Below are 20,466 nucleotides of genomic sequence, written 5' to 3'. Positions count from 1 at the left end.
TGGATGTAGTTAACTTTATGGATGGCAAATGTTCACCCTTATGATATATTTAGGAATATGCCTGAATATTTCCCAGGAAGGGCTTTTGTTATCAGCCCTCTTCTGTCCAGGCAAGGACAGATCATTTTCTTAAGGTTATGCAATAACTCAGCAGGGTGCCTTTCTCTTGTGGTCTCCCCATACCATTCAAATAGGGGTAATAATGGGAAATGAAAAAAAAAATCAAAAAAATCCAACAATGTTCTGGCTCAGCATAAGCAAATTTAAAGTTGAGAAACATTGCTGCTCATTGTATTTACAGAACTGCTCTGAAATCCTGATGCTGAATTCACATACACTGAAACTCTTTTCTAACTGAAATCAAACTCCAGAGGAATTCACAGACAGAAATGGACCATCCTAGTAGATTATTTGGCTTACTTCACTAACTCAGTTTAGTCTGAGGCGACTGAATTTATAGAAATAGTTAAAGACTAGTTGTACACTAGTAATAGGTATGACAACAGCTCTAATATACTGGTATTGTCAATAATATTAGTTAATTGGTTTATTCAAAACATTTTATCATTATAAGTGAAAAAATACCCAATGTGTAATAAATCCAAGGCTTTTTTAGCAGCAGAGGCACTGGAAACAGAACCCAACATAAACATTATTAATATCAATTTTCTTCTACAGTCCAGAGCTGGCCACTAATTGCTATGGACATATTTTTGATTATTTTATTCATATATGTTACGTTACTATCACAAAATGAATTCTTCCTTTTTACTTTTTCCTTATTCAGAATAGATTTGACATAACTAGAGAAGGAAAAATGTTAAACAACAAGTGATTGGAAGTGCTAAGTCCAGCTGGTGGCTGGTTCCTGGTGACATCCCCTAGGGATCCATACTGGGGTCAGTAGCTAACTGCTTAACAACTTTATTAATGAATTGGATGATGTGCCAGAGTTCTCTCTCAGCATGTTTGCAGAAGATGTTTGCTATTCAAGCAGACCTTGCCAGGCTGGAGATATGGCTGATAGGAGCTTCATGAAGTTCAGCAAAGGCAAAAGCAAAGTCCTTACCCTGAGACAAAGTAACCCCAGCACCAGATGGGGGCTGGGACTTCTGAGAAGCAGCTTTGGAGAAGAGCAACTGAGGGTCCTGCTGGACCACAGGCTCACCAGAGACCAGCAATGTGCCCTTGTAATAAAGAAGGCAGCACCCTCCTGGGCTGCATTAGCCAGAATTCAGCCATCATGCCTCATTATATTGATCCTTCTCTTCTGGTCAGCCTTTGTTACACCCAGCTGGTGAACCCTGTCCTGAGCTCTCCAGTGAACGACAGACGTGGTCTGAGTCCAGTGGAGGGGGACTCACTGGATGAAGTCAGTGTAGATGAGCCCTCAACCTGGATGGGGAGCAGCAGTACCAGTTGTAAAAGAAGAAAGAGAAGAAACTGAGTTTGTGTGAAGAAAAGAGAGATTCTGGCGGGATTTTTTGCTGTCTGATTCTCTCTGGCTGGAGGATACAGAGAAGACCAAGAGACTTTTCAGAGAAGTGTGCAGTGACAACAGGAGAAGCTGTGGATCCAATCTGCAACATGCAGAATTCAACCACAATATAAGGAAATTATTTTTTACCGTGAGAGTGGTCAGAACTTTATCACAGGTACCTGCAGAGAATCTGGAGTCTCCATCCTTGGAGATGTTCTCTCCATTACTAATCCAAGTTCCAAGAAAAGCCAAAAGATTGTCTTTTTGTCAAAACACTAAAAATTACTTCTTAAAACATTTTGGATGCAGCTGTTGCAGAAAGGAGGTCAGATAATTGGTCCAGTTGCAGTGTCTAAATAGAAGCCATTTATTTTCCCAAATGTATCTTTTAAAAAATATTTCTTTAATGAAGTTTGCATGCCCAACTTGCCTTCCCAAATTTATATCTGGGATCATCTCATTTTCCTCAGAAGCACACAAAATACTGGTTTCAGTGCTGTTGCTAACTCTAAACAGAAGGTGAAGTTCTGGTTTCATTAGTCCTTCTGCCAAAGCAGGAAAGATCTAACTTAAACCCCTTAGATGGTGGGGTAAGGATTTTCACGGTATTTCCGCTAGACTAAGAACATGTAAGTGGACAATTACATTGCAGGTGTTAATGTTGTGTCAATTTGATCTTGCGTTAAAATGGTACTACGGCTCCATGCACAAATCTGATAACACAGGGGCACTACAATTCTGACTTCTTTATTTTAAATTATTAAACTAGTTGTTGAAACTGGTTTTTTACAGAGCCAGCTAAGGTTCTCTCAGACAATTTTTGGGCACAACCTGAAAGTCAGCTTGAGCCAGACACTTTAATTCAGACATCTTTTTTGGAGTTTAAGAGTGTTTAAGAGTTGGCACATGTGGGGAAATAATGGAAGTTGGGTGAGAAAGATTGCAAACCTACTCAAGGGACTTTCAGTCGAGGGGTCAAAACCCACACATATTATACTAATTGTTGTTTGGCCTTGTCTGTTGGACAAATAGAACATCTGTGTTTAAATAACACAGGCTTCTGACAGGCTTAGAGGCACCCTATGTTGTGATTCCTGCCCTGCTGTGGAAAAAACAAAGCCCAGTGATAAATTACACCTGTGTGGATGCCTGAAACACAGGTGAAAACAGCAGGTTTGTTGGTCTTCCAGCATGGATCAAAATCCATGGTGCCTGCATCCTTGCTTGTGTGCCTCTGCCCAGGTACTGCTTTAGGGGTCCCCTGTTTGACAAGGTAATGAAAATAAATTTATTCTTTGCATTTATCCATGGTTTGTGGTTGTTCCTGCACCTTACCCATGCCAGCTCACACAGGACACGAAAAAGCACATTTATCTCAGATTTAGGAGAAAATCTCTGGTGATGTTTAGTTTGCTAGCAGAAATGTAGCCAAGGTCTTCCCATGTTTATTCTTCAGCATCTTATCTGTACAATAGTAGAAAATAAATATTTTCTCTCCTTCTTACCTATCAAGTTGCTTTTCCTTGTCCAGGAATCATCTCTTTCACTGGGAAGAAAATGCACCTCACAGAGCAATCTTCTCATCTCTTTGGAGTTCTAGACAAAAGAGAAATATAAATAAATAACAGAAATAGTAATTACAAGAGGCCATCTGTCCTTTTGCAACTGTTTTACATTCTACAGAATGTTAGTACCAAAATACATTCATCAACGTTAATAGACATCTGGAGCATAATCAACCAGCAACCACTTGTATAGAAGTTACTGCATGAAATAATTATCAGTGAAATATAGTAAATAAAAAAAAAAAATGTCTTTGAAAGCATTGAAACAGAAACCAGATTTTTCAAGCTCAGAGAATTAACATGAAGAGAAGTACAGCTACTGCCAGATTTTGCTGCCATATAGTCTTTGGTGTCTCTTTTTCAGACAACTTAATTAATCTCTGTATAAAACCCAGTGGCATGAGAAAAACTTCAGATGTTGAGGAATTTGATCTTGATCTGTCTGGTCTAGTTTCTTCCTGCTTTCCCCCCCTTCTTTTTTTTTTATGCAGTTTGCAAATTTAAGAACATGGCTTACATTCAAAATGTCTCCTGGCTCGTTACTAGGCAGACCCAACAATGCTGATTCCATTCTTTCCTCTCATTACTGCTTATCATTGTGGAGTTTGCAAATAGCTCATGGGACACAGTAATATCCAAGAGAACAAAGACTGTGTCAGAAGGATGAAGAGCACCTGAATTGCAATGAGATAGCAGACCCACTTTTAGATCAACGGTGGTGTTAACTATTGAGCAAAATCTGCTTTCCTTCTGTCTGGACACAGAAAATACAGCAGTGCTGAGATTTTATTTCTACATAAGGGTATTGCCAGGAATGTTGATCTAGGATTGGTCATTCTGTGATGTATTTAGGCATTGGCATAGGGCAGATCAGAAGCTGATGAAGCCAATATCTTATGTCCTTATGTATTTCAGAGTTCTGTCTCAGGTTCCTAGAACCTTGGAAAGCAAATAAGGTAATTTCCATCCCTTTAGCAAGCAGAAGTTTTGGTGATAATTTCTCTGGCCTCCAGGCACTGAGCAATTTGCACATACAGTACAGTCCCATTTAGAGGAAGTACAAAATACGATGTTATAAATAGGATATTCATGACAGTCCCTCCTCAGGTATCAGATGTTCTTCTGGAGACCTGATTTGATCACCCCAGTGCCTGGGTCTTGCTAAAATGTTTTGGAGTAAAGCAGAGACCTCTCAGTCTTCCCATAAATTATTCCATAGGGAAACTGCTTCATCACTTTGAGTCCCAAACTCTCTCTTCCCAGAGCACCAAAAGACAGTAGGTTGGTTAAATATGACAGAACAACACACAAATAATGTGTTCATTGTCATCCTAAAATACCCCAAATCCTGGACTAATTGCCAGTCCTGTGTCCCCATGCCCTTTTTTTTTTTCCTTTTTAATCGAACTTTGAATCAACATAGTCACTGAATGGCAGCAGTGCAGACTTTGTGATTGATTCCAGGTTTTACTTCTTTTCTAGATACAGTTGCACACATTTACAGTTGCAAGTTACTTCAGTATTTTCCCCCAAATAATAACCCCCCAATTATTTCAGAAAATCTCTACTGAGCTGCACACTCATCAGAGACTGAGAATAGGCTGTTGTAGGGGATAAAAGGAGCAGGAGAACAACAAACCAAAACAGGTTCTCCTGCTAACATAACAAAGATCACCTCCTTCAGGAATTGTCTGGCTAGTAGATGTCAATTGCTGGCCACGTTAGGAAATTTGTTTTCAATTATCAAGCACCAAATGATGCAGCATCTCTTATCAATATGAAAATTCTCAAAATAATTCACATTTAGCATGGACAAAGCACTCAGACTGTGAAAGGGAAACTGGGAGCAGATGTATGAAGTTCTCAGATATTTGTTTTGTGCTGATATGTGAGTAAATAACAGATGTTTTTGAAGTTTCTCCTCATTACTAAGTGATGAAACAGGGAGAGGACACTCTAGATTATCTATTCACTTCCTAATTTTAAATGCCAATCAATAAATCCATTTAGGTACCAATTAATTAAACCCACTAAAACACCTCTGTAGTTCATTAAAAGTTGTTTAATTGCAGAATTTCTGCCTTTTCATGTTTTTCTGAGAGCTGCTGGTTACTTTGAAAACCTTCAGCAGGTTTGTGTCTTAGACTGAGTGAATTCTGTCAAAAGAGTGGAAGAAGCCAGTGGACTGAGCACCCCATGTGGGTCAAGCAAGGTGTGTCTCCACCTGGGCACAGCTTTTGCAGGCAGGTCTGCTGCCTGTCCCTGCCCCAGGAGAAACATCCAGGCCCTTCCTGCAGCCTGAGCTCTGCCTTGCATTGAATCACAGAATACCTGGAATGGGAAAGGACCCACAAAGACCACTGAGTCCATCTCCTGGCGCTGCACAGGATGGAACCATAGAACCCCTAAGAATCACACCATGGATTGTCACACACTCAGAGTGTGTCCGAGTGCTTCTGGAGCTCTGTCATCCTGGTGCTGTGACCATTCCTGGGGAGCCTGTTCCAGTGCCCAGCCACCCTCTGGGTGAAAAACTTCTTCCTCATATCCAACCTAAACCTCCTCTGACTTCAGGCCATTCCCTCAGGTCTTGTCACTGGTCACCAGAGTGAAGAGATCAGTGCCTGCCCCTCCTCTTCCCCTCACGAGGATGTTGAAGACCACAGTGAGGTCTGACTTCAGTCTCCTCTTCTCTGGGCTGAACAAACCAAGTGCCCCCAGCCATTTCTCATACAGCTTCCCCTCCAGAGCCCAGTTGCTGAGTTATGTGGACTTCAAATATCTCCACTCAGCCAGTGGAACATTCCTCCATCAAAAAGTTGCCCTCTCTGCATATCCTCCGGCCTCAGTGGCCACACAAGCTGCCGTCCTGAGCCTTGGCTCACTGCCCAGGGCTGCTCTTGGTAGGGGGGTTGGGGGGTGGATGCCATTAGCCCTGGCCCCCTAAAGCCTCATCAGCTGCTCTGGTGAGAGCTGCCAGCTTCTGGAGGGTCCTGGCACTCCCCTGGGCTTCCCCACCCCAGGAATTCCCCCTTTGTACACCGTGATCCCCTGCCCTTCTGCAGAAGGTGCTAAGACCCTCTGCGAGTGATAAATACAAAAAAGTTAATTAGATTGCTAATTAAATGCCATCCAAGATGAAGTGATTAAACATTTATAGGAAATTTTCTAAAGATATTCTCCTGCAGAACTTGGTGAGCCAGCCTGGATTTAATTTTTGCAGCAATATGAAGCGCCAGTCCCTAAAAAAGTTCTCCTGCCTTCAGTGGGTGCTGTGCCTGCCCAAGGGCAGAACTTAGCAGTGTCACAGCCCTTCTAGAGGTTTCCAGCCCCTTTTCCTGCTCTTTTTCCCAGAGGATCTCCTTAGTTACTACAGTGACAGGATCCTTCTGATGCCCTGTCCAGGTGCTGGATATGCAGCTTGATGTTGCCATGAGGTCTCACAGACATCCGTGCTACCACACGGGGAGTCTGCAAGGGTTTCTCTCTCAAGAGAGATGAGTTCTTGCATGGCAGGTCCCAGACATTCAGCTTTGCCCTGCACTCCATAAAACAGACACAATGCCATGCAGAGATCATCAACGAGGCTTGCTTGTAACATACTGAGACATCTGAGAGCTCCTTTTAAGCATGAATTACAATGATGATAGCACATTTCATTTGTGCTAAAATTCTATTCCAGCTATTTCGATCATCCACAAGACAGTAACACCTTTTCAGCTCTGGATGGGGGAAGAATTTTCTTCTCAGAAACCTACAAGAATCATCAAGCATTTTTTGTGGTTTTGTAGAATATTCTCATGAAATATTTTTGAAGTGCCAGTAATACCTCTGCAATCCCAGAGATAATGGGATTGGTTAGACAGACATTTTTGCATTACAAACATCTTCCTGAAATAATTTCAACTGCAATTCCTAACCTGCACTTAGAATATGTGTATGAGAGCTGCTATTTTTGCTGCTGTAGCAGTCGCTGAATCAGGGATCTGAGAATTAAAGAGCACGAGCTGTTACTTTTAGGAGCTGAGGCTGTTTTTGTCTTGTCCTTTTGGGATTAGGGCACAGAATGGGTTCTGCAACACCGTCTCCTCAGAGCACTGCCTGTACAAAGCTGTTTTCTGTGTGCTGCCTCAATATTTTGGGTACTTTGACTTTATGGAAAACAGAATTTAATAACTTCTGCCTGCAGAAACACACATAAATGAAGACAGCTTCCCTTGAGCCAAAGTGCTATTTTATAAAAAACCGCTATGTTTGAGGCACAGCCTTACTGTTAAATTCAGGTGGTTACAGCAGAAGGAGTATTTGTAACCTGAGTCACAGGGAATATTAGTATATCACATATGTCCCAGATGTGGAACTGTACAAAAGGTTTCAGATTCATCTTTCTTCTTTTCCTCCAAAAAATCAGATTTCATGATATTGCATAAAGTTTTCCAAAATCCCAGTTCCTAAAACAACAGTAATAATGTAATTGGAAAATAGTCACCTTTCTTTAATAACAATGGCCAAAAAATATTGATCTGAAATTATATCAATTTTCCAATTTCTTTGGATTTAGCACTGGAGAAATGTCCAAAACTGAAATAATTGTAGGATCCAAAATATATTTGTTTCTGGATTTTGCCTTGAAATTCAGCAAAAATTATCTGAAGGGGTTTTTTTTCAGTTCAACCGAAGGTTTTTTTTTTGCTTGAGCTTCTACTTTCCAGAAGTATCAACAGACCACAAAAAATTGGATGAATCTTTTACACTGATTTACCCCAGTGCAATTTCCAGCACCTGCAGAATTGAAATACAATTGGTTTTCTTTGTCCCATTTAAAGCCAGCAGGTGACTCATTCTCGGCTCTGATTGCCAGGATATCATTACCACTGTCATTTTCAGTCACCAATCTTTGGGCACAGGAAGTTGTAGGCACCTGCACATTCTTCCAGGCCTCTGATGACACAAACATCTTTAGGCTGGATGGCACTGAAGGACTGAGAAGAAGACACCTCGAGCGTCCTGGAATTACCTCCAGTCTCATGCTACCATTGAGTGCAAGATCACAGTCTCTGATGGGAAACAGGGTAGGAAATGGAATGAACACAGGTAATGTAGGAGCTGAAAAAAAAAAAAATTGAACTGGATTTTCTTCTGTTATGTTGATTCCTTTGGGGATGGGTTTGGTTTTAACCATCCCGTCTCACTTGAGAATTTTTACCCAAGGGATTTTCAAAAATCAGGCCTCTGACAGCAAAATCCAGGGAATACCAACCTTTAACTAAGGACCTAATGTTATCTTGATTTAAGAAAACTGATTATATCAGTTAACACATATTGTCATAAAATCCATGTGCCATTGGAAAGAATGGGATGAGTGTACTGTAGTTGTCTTTGTTTAGATACAATCAATAGATACTTATTGATCTCTTCTCAGAAACTTCACCCAGCCTAAAAGCCATCCCATAGAACAACCCCAGGTGGGCCTTGAAATGACAGTGAGACTCAAAGAGGGATGGATTAAGCTTGTACTTTGTCAATTCCCACCACTCTGATTTTTGCCAGAGTGCTAGATTAATTTCATGACATCTTCTTTATTGTTTGAATTCTTACCAGATAAATATGGTGCTGGAATTTTTGATGACAAGTGTATACTACAGTTTTGGCCAAGAGCAAAACTGGAGACAGTAAAGCTTAACAGTCAATGAGGTCCAAAAAGCAGAGCTCTGACTCTGCAAGATGTGCTTGCCCAAGTAGAACTGATGCTCATCCAAGCCCTTGGGGGACCAGTCAGTAAAATCCTTTAAAGCTTTCTTGCCCCTCTGATCAGACTCTAAGACAGGAGTTGCACCAATTTCTGTTGAATATGAGCAGAAGTTGCAAAAATATGTTTGCAAAGGGTATCAGCACTATTTTTCCTTGTCAAGGTATCTGATCCTACTGATTCCCATGTACCTGCATAATCTGAATCAAAAATTTGCATCATTTCTTTGGAGTTGCTTTTTGGCCGATTTGTGTCAGGAATGTGCTTCCTGCTGTTTCCATTGTTTAAAAGGCATCATTTGGGAATGTTCACATACTCCTGTAGGCCCTGGCCTTGCTCTGTGCTGAACAGGTGATGGTTACTCCTTGCACGAGGGGCAATGGAGCTTTTCACTGCTCACACTTGATCTCTCTCTGGATAGGACTTGCATGCTTCCAAAAACACAGGCTTCTGCTGGAAAGGGCTACTCTTGTGTTTTTAAAGGTAGAAGGAGAGATACAAGACAGTCTGGTGTTGCAGCTGAAGGTCAAAACAGTCTCTAAGAGCTCCCGAGTAATCCTACATATGTACAGCACACACAAATCAATCTAAGGTCTAAAGTAGACCTCACCACCCTTAAAAATACCATACAAAGACTAAACTTAAGAGGAATGACACATTTTTAGTTTTCATTAAAACCAGAAAACAAATTTGAACAAAAAAGTATTATTTAACCCCGGGCAAAGTATTTGGCTGCAATTTCAGGTGGTCATGCCAAGACCTATCTCCCTTTTCCACAAGAAGCAAGAGCACCAGCTTCTTTACTCAGCTCACCCAAGAAAAAATTGAGGGTACTTTTCTGCAGAGAGGAAGAGTGGTTAGAACTGGGTTGAGCTGGGCTCAGTCTCAGGAAGAAATTTGGTCTCACAACCCCACAGAGTGTCTGTGCTGCACAACTGATGCCAGGCAGCACCATCAGTCTCTGTGGCTGGTGTTGTTTCACATGGGAGGTGTAGGACCTGGACCCTGGGCAGACCCCAGACCCTCCAGCAACTCAGAGGCTCCAGGCAAAGCTGGTGCCAAGAGCTTCTAGTGAGAGGTAACAGTCCTCTGGGAGATGGTTGCTGTGGCATAGTCAGGCAAGAAGAGAAGTTTTTGGACAAACATTGCTGGGATTGGTTCACAGGATTTGTCTTTAGCAGGATAACAGTGTGAAAAACAGCTAACACTGACCAGCTTAACATGGGCAGAAAGCAAATCATAGAATCAGTCAGGTTGGAAAAGACTTCTAAGATCATTGAGTTCTTTGACTGAACATCCCCATGTCAGATAAACCATAGCACTAAATGTCATGTTCAGTCATTTCTTGAACACTTCCAGGGATGGTGACTACGAAACTTCCTCGGGCAGACCATTCCAATGGTTGATTACCCTTGCAGAGGGGAGCAGAGCCAGTGCTTCTCCAGGGATGGTCTGGAGTCAGGGTTTGCATGGCTTTCTGCTGGTTGTTGGCCTTTGGGGAAAATCAAAGGATTCTGGCCAGTGTCAATTTGCAATGACAGAAAACTAGCAAAGGCTTCTGACTCTCGATATTTTACATTCATGACTGAATATTAGTTTAAAGTGGGGTGGATGTGACAAATCCTTCCAGTGTTCTCTGGCATACCAGCAAGTGCAACGAGTGCATTTGAATGGCTACAGGCATTATACCCCATGATACATGGGCTTTGCCCTTCCCTGGAAGCCCATCTCCAGAGGGATAAAGTGAGCTCTCTGTTAGACACCCCTGAGGCCAGGCAGCTCTGACAAACACGGTTGTGTTGTTGGCTGAGCACTTAGCAAAAGCTGTGTACCTAACCCTTCCTCTTTGCTTTGGCTCTCTGGCAAAGTACAAGTCAAACTCCCTTCTCCACCTGATCATTTCAAAGAACATTTTGTAATACAGATACCACACAGCTGAACACAGCCACTTCTATCTAGGGCAGCCTGATCTTGAAGGGATTTAATGTTCAGATGGAGGGAACATGACCTTCCATTTTTAAGCTTCCATTTCAACACTATTTATAATTAACTGCATGCATAGGCCTTCATGTACTTTGAAAAGCTGAGGTTATGCTTGTGTTGCAGAACCAGGGGAGACAAGCTTGTTGTCCTGATATACTTAGACCACCAAGCTGCTTTTCAAGGAAGAGCTGCAAAAGAGTTTTAGCTAGTGGCTACCCCTGTAACGCTTTGATGTGTGCAATGTGATGATCAATTGACTTTTCAAAGTAGACCATCAGATTCTGTGTTTTTGTGGTTCTCGTTTGCTTTGATCCTTACAGCCAGAGATAGTTAAGCAGGTGCCAGAGGAGGGTGCTGCCAAATAAAAATTCCCAACAAGTTTCTCTTTCTAGATACTTTTATACCTAGTTTTAGAAATTATAAATAGGCAAGGAAAGCTGGAAGCCAATGAAACATCAGTGCCAATACTGGTTGGTTCAGACATATTCACTTTGACAGTTTCCTCTGGATTCATAGATAAATTTCCATGCATCTTTAAGTGACACCTTTTCCCTGAAGATCAGCTTTAATTTCTGGAAAACAAAGCAGCAGCATTGCAGCTTTCCATGCTAGGAGCATTTCAAGTACAAGGATCTGACTGCTCCTCTGCCTCCTGGGCCAGGGGGAGGAGATAATTCCAACAATAGCTGCAACTGAACATCTCAATTACAGTAGCAGCAATTTTCCAACCTGGTTACTTTGTCAGGTGATAATCTGCGAGCCCTCATGCACAGTGTCACTTGGAGCAGCCCTTCTTGCAAGACTGGTCTGTCACACAGCAGGAATGTGATGGCTTTGCTTCAGTATTTTTTTTAGCACCATGAAATCATTCTTTAGATATTAGCTGAATGTGTGTGCATTGTTAATATTTCGCCTCAAAAACTGGTTCCAGTGAGCTTAATAACAGAGTCCCCATTGAAATCAGCAGACATTTTGTCTCGATAAAGTGTTAGAGCAGGTGGAAGGACTCTAAGGTAAGCAAGAATGGTAAAAATGCTGACTTTGCTGGGTTTTTTTACAAAATGTAGTGAAAATTCATTAAAAAACCCAGAGAAAAACAAGGAGAAATTGTTGAAAGGGTAGCTTTGGCATTTTCAGAATTACTTAAAAATATTTTTGCAATGTACTTCAGATTCATTTCCTGAAGTTTGAGAATATATTTCATCTGTCATGAAGAATATCTTTCTGTTCCTTCAACTTAACATTTTGGGTGGATTTTATCTATTTAAATAGTTGTTATATAAGATCCAGTGCAATGTGGTGGAAAGAGAATTGACTGAAGAAGCAAAAGCATTTGACTCTCCACTCAGGTACTGAGTTGTGTCACCTACAAAAATGCTTTAATTTGTAGGATTTGATTTTGGGGAGGCCCAGTCTGTCAAACTGCCTGAATTTGGGGGTACATACACAGGAGACTGTGGCAAAGGTGCTCTCTGCAAGCAGCCACCCACCCAAAGCCCACACAAATTGCAGGAGCCATCCAGTAATCTTTGTTCCTCAGCAGAGGAAAATACCCTTTTAGCTTCATTTTGGAGAGAAGCCATTTCAAGGCTTTTCAGCACTGCAGGCAGGAATGAGATAAACTGCCTTAGGATGATATCCAAAGGATGACAAAACTCACTTTTGCTGTGGCAGCAGACTTGGTTCAGGAAGAGAGGAAGGGCTTGCTGCAACTTTGGGAAATGACAAGAGTACAGAGCTGAGGGGCACCACCAAGCTCAGGGTGGTTTTAGGGTGTTGCAAAGGTTTAGTGAGGTCTGAGACAGTTTAGGTGGGGAGCAGAGCCTTCCCTTGCTTTGGGCAGCTGCCGAGGAGGCAGCAAAGCATCGCCTGTACTGCGGATGAGAGCAGCCAGTTCTTCCACCCTGCTGCTCCTGCTGCTGTGCATTGATCTATTGATCTCTGCTCCTCACAGTCCTTCACACTGTCCTAGTGCCTCTCATGTGGCTTTAAGTGGCAGGATGCTCACTCCCAGGAGGTCACAGGTGAGAACTTCTGTGGGTGAGCAGAACTATGGAACATCACAGCTTCAGAACCCAAAGCCCACAATCCTCCTTGCCTGTTGCATGTCCCAGCAGAGCCATTCTTACACTTGACCTACAACTTTTCCATAGGGGAAGGAGACTCCTAGTGTGGGTGAAGAAACACCAAAGGGCTGATATCTGTGACTCCATCATCGTTTCGTGGTCTGGGGACATTTCCTTGGCTGCACTGTCACCCTTGGCTGTGGTCCCTGTTCTGGCACCAGCGTTTTCTTTAATGACACTGGCAGTCCTGGCTGTTTTGTTATATATATTCCAATTCCCAGGTACTGGTTTCTGCTGACCTGATTGAATATTTGTGCACTAAATTCATTTTTCACAGTATATAACCTCTATGCCATGCAAACAGTGTAAGACCTTTTTAGAGTGGCCAACTGTTTTTTGAAAAAAATGCAAGAGCGAATAATAGAATTGGCCAAGTGTAAAATTCAGAGCAATTTAATATCCGGCATAAAAGAAGTTCATTCAATCTAAAGAGAAGTTGGAGAAGGCATGAGAGCATGTACCAGTGGGTAATTCCAGGTCTTCCCTCTCATTAAACCACATTGCTGAGCAGTGATGCCGAGAAGCTGCACATCAAGGGGATGACAGAACTTAGCAGACATATTTCTGGGAAGATGAAAAACAATCAACATCACCTGAAATCAGCATCACCAGAAAATGAAAACAACCCCCTGTGATTCTCTGAGGATTCAGAGGAGGCTGGATAACAACTGTATCTCTCTTGCAACAAAGAAAGAACTTTAGTTTATTAAACAAATGTTTTCCCCAGAGTCAAATGTTATCAGCATTCAGCAATGTAATTTGTTTCTTCGGAAAGCTGGTATTCAACACATTGACAGTGGCAGGAAAACCCCTTTGCTACGAAGGTTTTCCAATTCCACTTCTTGCCCTGGGTTAGCACCTGGCATTAGCACTGCTAATCCAACAGGCTCCTGCATCCCCATTGTCTGGAACTGGCTCCTCTGAGAGCTAGGGATGGAAGGTTCCTCCTGCCACAGTCTTTGAGAGGTGGGGAAGCTCAGAGCACATGCAGTGATTTAGATCCTCTGTGATCTGGGCACAGGGAGGAGGCATCTGAGTTTTAGTTCTCCCTGAATGTCCCCTGGGCTTTTTGTGCTATGGGAGGAGGTTGGAGGAAAGGCTGTGGAAAGGCTTTTTAACAGCCACCAGGGAACTGGGAGGGACAGGGGCTGGGACTGGTGCTCTGGTAAAGGAACAGCTGAGGCTTTCTGCAGCCTGGTGCTTTTCATGGCTCTGGAGCAGTCAAGGGGAGCAGCAGAGCTGTGATGGATATGCAGCTTTGTGGATGGCTGCCCAGCAAAGCCATGTTTATCCATCCTGTAGCGGAGCATCCAGGACAGATCTTTCCATGCACAGCTCAAGTGTTGACTGAATCTCCCTGCTGAGTCAGGTAATGTGATATGCAGAGGACATTAGTACCACTTTGGTTCAGGTGCCCCAGCTCTCTCATGTGCCAGGTGTCGCCTGGTTCCCTGCCCTTCAAGTATCTATAACCCATATGAGAGAAGAAACTCTGCATTTCCTCCAAAGCAAAAGCCTTTTAGTCATGGAAATAAGACAGAGCTGACCAGTTGCCTTGTTTTTTGTAGTTATCACACAGAGGAGATCTTAGAAGGTGGGGAAGCATTAAATCTGGCTCCCAGGTGTTTATGGGCATACTTAGCATGACAGACCAAGCTGTCTAAAAACTTAACATGCTGCTGATATCAAGAGCAGCCCTGATGTATTTGTGCTGCATTGAATGAAAGAGCCCTGGAAGGTCTGGCATAAACTGTCCATGCCTGAAGTTTGATGTGTAAGAGAGCAGGAACTGAAAGAGAATCTCAAAAAGGAGGATATTGACACAGTGACAGGGACGTTTCTCAAACTGTGGGTCTCCGTCTCTGAGGCTGGCATTAAAATGGGACAGCAGGCATTAAAAGAGATCTTTCACATAAATCCTGGCAGTGCTCAGGGAACAGGACAGCAACTCCCTCTGAGCCAGGGAGCAAGGATTGCTGCAGCTCATGGCTGTGAGCACACGCTGGAGAGTGAGGAATGAACTTCAGACTTGATCCTGCAGGGGATTTAACTCTGGAGACAGAAGGGGGATTGATAACCCTGCTTCCAATGGCTCTGACAAACACTGGTCTCATGGTACCATTCAGAGTGAATAAGTGGGAAACAAAAGTAGAGTTTTTTTGAAAGGTGAGCAGGAATTGAGACAGTATAATAAGGACCCAACCACTATTTCTGCTCTGTGAACAACCAGGAAAAGAGAGTGTGCAGAAATAATGAGAGCTGTTTCACTAGTTCTGACTATCCAGACTTGAAGACTGGCTAGCTAACTGCAGAGTCTTCCAACTGATGAATTTGCAAGTTGCCTTAGGACACTGTCTCGATAACTTTCCCTTGTAATAGAAATACTTTTTCTTAACCATTATGGTGTAGTAATATTTTTGTGTCTGTGTGTATGTTACATTAATGCTGTGGCGCTCCAGGCATGCAATAAAGTTTATCTGCATTAGTGCTCCATGAGTCTGTATGTCTGGAGACTGTAAAACAGAAGACAAACCAGCACGTGGAATGCTGTGCTAGAGATACCACAGAAGAGATATCCCTGTAACCAGAATATTCTGGGTACCACAGAATAACCAAAGAGCATGCCAGGAAAGCTATTAAAAATAAATATAATGAATAGAATATATCATGAATAGAATAAATGAATAATTTAGGGAAAAAGAAAATCAACAAATTTCACAGAAAAGGAGGGAAATAAAATAGGAATGGTTAGAAGAAGAGAAAAAAAAAGTTAAAATGTAAAGAAAAAATCTGGTTTTAATCTGAGCTCTGTGCAGCACAGAGACTTAGGAACATATGCCTATTGCACCATTTGCAGCTATGCAAAAGGAACAATGAGGGCAGCTCATCTGCTCTTCTCTGATGAAGAGAGACATGCTGCAGGCTGGAGGCCAACAGAGAGCTTTGGTTTTACATGGGTCAGTTTATTTTGCTGCTCACTTTCAGTTTGGCCTCCAAAAATTTTCCAGGAGAACTTTATTCTTGCTCTCTCCAAAGCTTCTCCTACTTTGCATTCTCCAATGTATTTCTGGAATTCGATTTTTTTTTTTTAATTAAAACCTTTTGGTTTTATTTTTAGCCCTTCTATCCTCCCTTATTTCTTAGAAATAGCTAGAAAATAATACTTCAGGAATTGTGATATGGAAGGGGAGGGGGGAGAGCTTCCCTGCTCTGAATCTGCTGACTTAATTCTATACAAGCTCTAGCTAAGGGGAAAGATATTTCTGAGCTCCCTTAGAAAATGTAATGATAGATTTAATTCCATAGTACATGTTTTGTATGGTGCTGTGGGAGTTGGTCAGCTTCATTCTGAGGCCACTTTCTATCACCTTTTAAAGGTTGTGGCCATCATGGTTTCCCTGGGGACTTAAAAAAAAAAAAAGGGTAATAATTTCTCCCACCTGAAAAAATCAAGGGGGAACTGACTGTCAGTCATCTCTTGCCAGGGAAGTTGCTGGAGGAAGTCTCCAAGGAAGTAATTTCCATGTTGATGAAGGACATGAAGGTGACTGGGAACAGCTAGATTGGATTTACCAGGGTTAAGTCTTGCTGTACCAACCTGATTGCTATCTGTGAGGAGAAGATGGGCTCTGAGAACGAGGGAACAGAAGTGGATGTTTTTTTCCCCTGGTCTTTAGCAAGTCCTTTCACAGTCTCCCATGGTGTTTTTACAGCCAGAACAACGAGGTGTGGCTGGATGGTTGGACAGAAAAATTCCAGACAAACTGGATGGATTTGGCCAATTTGTGTATTACAGCAAATTGCAACAAATTGGGGAGTAACTGATCACCTGTCAGACAGGGCTGCTACTCAAAAACTGGCAAGAAAGAAGCTTTACAAGAAAGGTCCTGGGGGAAAGCAAATAGAACAGAAATCAGCAGTGTGCTGTTGTAGTGCTGGTGTGGAACTGGATCTGGAGCACCCAACTTATAGGGAAAGGCTGAAGGTATTTGGTTTATTCAGTCAGGAAATAGAAGGTTAAGGGGTGATTCACTGAATTCTTCCTTGTCCCAATGAGTGACTGGCAGGAGAAACAGGCTCTTCCCAGAGACAGAGTCAAAACGGACAGCAGGAAGAAATTACAGCAAGAGTATTTCAATATGTTGTTCATAATGGAAGTGTTAAACACTGGAACAGCTTGACAAGAAATGGCCTCAAGTTGTGCCAGGAGAGGTTTAAATTGGATATTAGGAAAAATTTCACTGAAAGGTTGGTGAGACATTGGAATAGCCTACCCAGGGAAGTGGTGGAATCACCAACTTTGGAAATGTTCAGAAGGTGCATGGATGTATCACTTGGGCATAGGGTTTAGTGATGAACACACTGGTGCTGGGTTAACACTTGGACTTGTTCCTAGAGGTCTTTTCTAACCTTAATAACGCTACGATTCTGTGATTATAAGATTGGAAATTTTCAAAATCTGAATAATCTTGAGCAATCTGATGTTACTTTGAAGACAGCTCGTTGAGAAGGAGTTTGGACTAGACCTCCAGATATCCCTTCAGATACAGTAGTTTTTCCTATGATTCCATTGTATGAAGGACTTTTATGGCATACAGACTGCGAAATAAAACTCTGCCAACATTACCTAACACAGCCACTAGAGAGAGGTGGGAAAATGAAGTGTTCTTGGTTAGCATTTGTCATATCTGTGTGGTCAATGCACTTTTGGAGAACAAATCATAGAAACCTTGGCTGGAACAGACCTCCAGAGAGACTTAATCCAACATCCAACCTCAAGGAGAGCTGTTGCTGACAATAAATCATGTCAACCATACATTGTTTGGTTGGATTTTGAGAAACTCAGACTGGAGATTCAAATGCCTCTCTCAGCAAGCTATTCCAGGCCTGCACCACCCACCTGGTGAAAATGGGTTTCCTACTAACCTACCTCAACCTCCCAAGCTGCACTTCATGGGTATTGCTGAATGTTTTACCACCAGCCGCTATTACTGAGCTGAATTTGGCTCCATCCCTTTTAAAATCCTTCAAGTGGTCAGCAATTAGATTCTTCTTTGGATTCCTTTTTCCAGGTTAAACAAAAAACTCCCCTGTCTTCTTGATGGTTGTATCCTCTAAGACCCTGACAACTTTGTTAGCACTCTGCAAGTGGTTTTCCAATCACCTCTTGAAGAGGAGACCCAAAGCAGATCGCAACATTGAAGGTGTGAATTTCCTATAAACAAGCAAGAGAAGTTTACTGCTGTTGCAGCCAATTATGCAGTTTGAAAGACCCATGTGCAGAATTTTGTGTTGTTTCATTTCTGAACATTGTCAGATTCTGTTGTCCACAGGCTCAAGTTTATCAAGTTCCTTGTAACTTGAAGTTTTACTGTCATTTGACATATTTCCACACACTGCATCTTCACCTGCAAATTTGCTGAAGATGCATTCTGTCTGATCATTCAGGCCAGTGATAAAGATGTGGAATAATATTGTCCCAGAATCAGTCCCCATTGTACTCCACTTACTGGTTGCCAGCTGGATGCTGAACTATTCATTACTGCCCTTTAAGTCTGGTAATCCAACTAATATCCAGCCCATTTAAGCCCATTCATCCAGCCTGTATTTTTCTCAATCACAGAAAATGCTTTGCAATCCCATGTCAAAAGCTTTACTCAAGATATTTTACCACCACTGCTTTTCACTAGAGCACTCACTCAGGGTGATGGGATTCAGCAATAAGCAGTGGCTGGATAATGCAGAATGAATTATTGGCATCAGCCATCAGGATGGATGTTTTCAAAGGGCAGTTAAGGTCTCACTCCACACTCACACAGGATGTGTTCCCAGACAGTGTGACACAAACTGCCTCAGCCTGGGAAGCGGATTCTGCGCATGAGTTTCTCCCCAGCCTTGGTCTGAGCAGCCTGGCTCCAAACCAAGTCTGGGACTCTTGGGATCAGGATGCAGTCAGAAGTACACATCCCATTCCCTGACTGCAGACATGCCACTCACACAGAGAATCCCTATCAGTCCTAAGGATGGGCTGTGTATCTCATGTGTGACTTAGCACCTTACCATTAACTCTTCAAAAATTAGGTTGGACATGTTGTTTTGGCCATATTTTTATAGAATAGACCTACTACTACATAGTGCTGCCCCTTCTTCATTTGCAACCACCACGTATAATTGAGATCAAAGAAGAGGTTTCCTGTTAAAACAGATGTGTGTGTGTTAATTCTTTATTTTTTGTGAGGAGTCAGGTTCCTCAGCTGGCCCAGTGCTGTGACAAGAATACCTCTCACTCTTCGCAGTACATTTTCACAAACTCCCTTCCTAACAACGGGGCCACAGCTAAAGATGTCCATCTCACAGACATGTTCACCCACCTGCTTATGAAGAAGGCTCTGCTTCCTTTGGGTAAAGGGTAAGTGATGTGTCCTGAGCTGCTTGGTGTACAAAACTGAAACCAGATGAAGTTCGATGATGCTCATTTCAAAGCAAGATTCCCTCAAATTAATGTAATGTCCCAAAAGAGTGCATCACTAATCCTACTTCTGCACTTGTACACAGAAAGCACAGCAAAGTCACTGCTTCTCAGCCCTCTTAATTAAAAAGAAGAACTCATGATAGCCAATTGTCCCTTCGGACTAAGGATTTGCTTATCTCTTCAAGCTCAGTAGGCAATACAGACTTTATCCAGAAATGGGATGAGAAGAACTGAAGAGCAAGACTCCCCACCCCAGTAAGCCTTGTACTAAGCCTTACAGAAGTTAAAAAGACATCTGCAAGATCATTTTTAACAGAGTGCAGGAAGCACAACAGCATGTGGCATCTTAACAGCACCGAAGCATCCAATTGTAAGTTGCCTGAGCTCCAAGTGAGGCCCGGGGCTACCGTCAGCTTTTCAATTTGCTAATGCTTGCAGAAATAATAAGTGAGCAGCAGGTAGAGTCAGCTGAGCTCAGAAACTAATAAACTTACCTAAACAAGTGGAGATCTCTGTGTATTTTACTGCCAGCTGCACCGTGCTTCAGCTATGTGAAACATAACACAGTCCACTGGGATCCATGAAATTGTGTTAGCACATCAGTAACATACTTGAGGATACACTTGTATCCTCACTCGTGTACACTTTTACACTTGTAAATAGTTCCCGTGGTACTGCAACTCCTTGCTTGGCCTGCCAAACGATACACATCAGTATTGCAGAAAAAATCTGATCACAGTAAAGAAGTCTGAGAAAAGCAAGTTAAAACTTTCTACAGCTCCTTCTTCTCATTTAGCTGCCATCCTTCAGTCAATACTGACTCTCTTTGGGATCCTAATGACATTGTCTTTTCATTTGTCTTTGTGTACAGAGAATGTTAATAGAGAGATCACTATCTGTATTTATTTCTACAATAATGGATATTCAAATTCGTTATGTACATGCATACCAAAGTTATGAGGGTAGGTAGCTACTTCTTTTTCTCTCTACATGGCAAAGAGAACTGTTTAATGAGGTTATATGGCAGGGAAGGAGCAAAGAAAATGTGATAAAATTATATGGGGATTGGACCAATTAATCCACAGCTCTCA

The 20,466-nt window shown here is 42.2% G+C and overlaps 1 long non-coding RNA gene across 1 annotated transcript in view; it reads right to left on the bottom strand.

The window, feature by feature from the left end:
* Positions 1-2,992: 2,992 nt before the first annotated feature.
* Positions 2,993-20,466, bottom strand: part of LOC125322763 — a 35,621-nt gene continuing 18,147 nt past the window's right edge. Inside the window, exon 3 of the long non-coding RNA XR_007202213.1 lies at positions 2,993-3,076. This is a non-coding gene — a long non-coding RNA (uncharacterized LOC125322763). The remainder of the gene's footprint in view (positions 3,077-20,466) is intronic.

This window comes from Corvus hawaiiensis, chromosome 3, assembly GCF_020740725.1.
Source record: "Corvus hawaiiensis isolate bCorHaw1 chromosome 3, bCorHaw1.pri.cur, whole genome shotgun sequence".
In the NCBI taxonomy this organism is placed as follows: Eukaryota; Metazoa; Chordata; class Aves; order Passeriformes; family Corvidae; genus Corvus; species Corvus hawaiiensis.
Note: the sequence above shows the minus strand (reverse complement) of the source record. Positions and strands in the feature narration are given on the sequence as shown.